The 2,721-nt window shown below is 38.7% G+C and overlaps 1 protein-coding gene and 1 long non-coding RNA gene across 2 annotated transcripts in view; one reads left to right on the forward strand and one right to left on the reverse strand.

The window, feature by feature from the left end:
- Nucleotides 1–1,043: 1,043 nt before the first annotated feature.
- Nucleotides 1,044–2,014, reverse strand: LOC109387022 (uncharacterized). The gene is made up of 2 exons (XR_002124891.1): nucleotides 1,923–2,014; nucleotides 1,044–1,098 (listed from the first exon to the last, which is right to left on the reverse strand). It is a non-coding gene; the product is annotated as an uncharacterized LOC109387022 (long non-coding RNA).
- Nucleotides 2,015–2,066: 52 nt separating this feature from the next.
- Nucleotides 2,067–2,721, forward strand: part of DCDC1 (doublecortin domain containing 1) — a 392,688-nt gene continuing 392,033 nt past the window's right edge. Inside the window, exon 1 of the mRNA XM_019650696.1 lies at nucleotides 2,067–2,132. The gene's annotated coding sequence lies outside the window, so the exon portion shown is untranslated. The remainder of the gene's footprint in view (nucleotides 2,133–2,721) is intronic.

Raw genomic sequence — 2,721 nt, forward strand, 5'->3', positions numbered from 1 at the left:
AGTGAAACATCTACTGTTTCTTCACAATAAACACTAACAGTCATGGCAAAATCTCTTAGATCTACTTGCTACAAACTAGAGAAACAACAGATGTTATATAAGTGATGGTCCTTGACTCTTTTTGTAAACCATTACAGAGTTACTCATGTTGGCTTAAGAAACATACATTTAGGTGGAAAAAATTAATATAACAGTTCAGAAAGATACTATATGTTTATTAATACTACAACTCATTTCACAAAATGGAGTTGGATGAAAATCTACAAAAATAGCCTAAATTGGGACTATTCAATAAAAATATAATGCAAACTATAAATGCAAGCCACATATGCAATGTTAAAAAAGTAAAAAGATGAATAACTTTGATATTTCCTTATATATACAAGTATATGCACATATATTATGTATAGAATATGCAAAATAGTTAACATATCCAAAATATTATTTCACTATGTAATCAACATAAAAAACTGTATTTTTTTTTGTATTAAGTCTTTGAAATCTAATTTGTATTTTACATTTACAACATATCTGAATTTAGACTGAGCCACATTTTTAGTGCTCAAGAGCCACATGTAGCTAGTGGCTACTGGATGCTAATGCTGCTTATTACATGACACACTTCTTAGCATTTTACATGGAATATTTCATTTAATCCTCCCCGTGACACATACAGGATAAAGTAATTTGCTCAAGTTCTCACAGTTAGTGGTAGAATCAGGGTTCTAACTCAATCACCATAACTCAGATCTCCTGCTCCAAACCACCATGCTATCTATCTCACCTCAAATCAACCTTTTTTTTTTACAGTTTGAATGAAACTCTCAGTGAACCAAATTAATAAATTGATTCCTGCTTTGATATTATATATTCATTTTATGGAAACTTAAATTTCTGGTGACATAAAAAGACTGATTTCCCCCCATGATTTAAAATCTGAAAGAACAGACTTACCATTAATATGAGTTTTTGATACTTTTGCTTTAGGTCTGACATACTTGCAGATGGGTTTGCTCCCAGAATGCTGTACCAATCTTTTTTTGGTATCTGATCAAATGCCATCATCCATTGAACAAGAAGTGGGCCTTCTTGCATCAGCTGAATAGAAATATTGATGACAATTCATTAAATTCATTAGTTTGTATGTATCTAAGAAATAAGCAACTACAGCTTTTCAAAGTTCTTAAATATTTAGATATGTAGTTGATTAAATCATAATTATAATGCAAACCTGATGAAGTTATATTTTTGTTTAAAACTCAAGAATTTCACATATTAGAGTACAGACGAGTATAGGAAACCTATTAGATGTTTCATGCTACATGCTTATATCTTAAATGAATATAAAACAGCATTAAAAAGATAGAATTCGATAATGACCCTGAGTGACGGACGACCCTCTAAAGAAGGTATTTCTGCTAGTCTTACGGTAAACGCAGCACACAGTAAGTACTCACTAAATACACAGGAGGATCTTAATAAATGTTTACAAAACCAATGATTAAAAATAAAAACAAAAAAGCAAAACACTAAAGAATTACAATGAATTTGGGAGCATTCCTTCTTAAATTTTCCAGTTCACTTCTTTTCCTCCAGTTTACCTTGAAAGAATATGAGAAATAGCCAATCAACACCCGGAGGTAGCGAGTAAGAGTCCCTCTGTTATTAGGGAGGCGCTCAGATCTCGCAAAGAATCCCCGAAACTGTCCACTCGAGGATACTCCTGTTCTCTATGCAACAGGAGAGAGACCACGCCAGGAACCCCCCGAAACCAGGCAACCTCTGCCCATAGCTGTAAACTCAGCTAGACAGCCAGGGCCTGCTCAAGATTGGGACTTGGGAATCCACTGGATTCACAGGCGGCTCTATCGCTCAGCCATAGGAGGGTACCCTCTCCTGGCTTCAACTGAAATCAAACTTACCAAACTTCACAGGGCAATCAGAATCTACTCCCTGCCAGCGGTCGGCCAAAACTCGGACCCGGCGTCTTCTTCCGCCGGAAGTCATTGCTCTGAGGCGCCCAGGTTTCTAGTCGAGCTGCAGTGGCCGAGACACCGATCGGAAGCGTCGCTCCGCCCGCCGGGACGCGGTCGCCATAGTAACCAGTCGCCGCTTCCAAGGAGTTTACAAGCAGTAAGTGCCCGAGCGGTGGAAAAAAGCGTCTTTTTCGTTCTAAATTCCCTCATGTCCCAGCTCCGCGACTGTCGCTTCTCTCTTTTTCCTCAGCGAGCACTCCCCCGAGGCTTCCTCCGCCTTCTCCAAAGCTTCCTCCTCCAACCCTACCCAGCGCTGCTCCCAATCCTTTTGTGGTTGGTCAGTGTCCTAACCGCGGAGGGTAGGGTGGTGGGGGGTGGGGATCGGGGTGTTATGTGAGGCGGGGGTGATGAGAAGGCTGAGGAAAACGGATTCCTCGCACGTCCCTATACTTCCCTTGGAATGTTCTCTTTCAAAAATTAAGAGAACTAAAACCTAGGCCAAGTAAAGTTTTTCTTTTCAGTTTAATTTTTTTTTCTGGAAAAGACGTTCAATCTAATTGCTTTTTTTAAATCTTAGCAACTGGCTTACAAAGTTAAAAAAAAATTATCAAAGTCCTTTCATATTTACTATCTCGCTTTATCTTGACTTCAGTGAGGCAAGTAAGACAAGGTGTTATTATTCCCACTTTGTAGTCAAGGAAGCGAACCAAAGATCGAGCCCAAATAGCTAAGTGGAGAGCAGCAG

Source organism: Hipposideros armiger, unplaced genomic scaffold (assembly GCF_001890085.2).
Source record: "Hipposideros armiger isolate ML-2016 unplaced genomic scaffold, ASM189008v1 scaffold_145, whole genome shotgun sequence".
Classification (NCBI taxonomy): domain Eukaryota; kingdom Metazoa; phylum Chordata; class Mammalia; order Chiroptera; family Hipposideridae; genus Hipposideros; species Hipposideros armiger.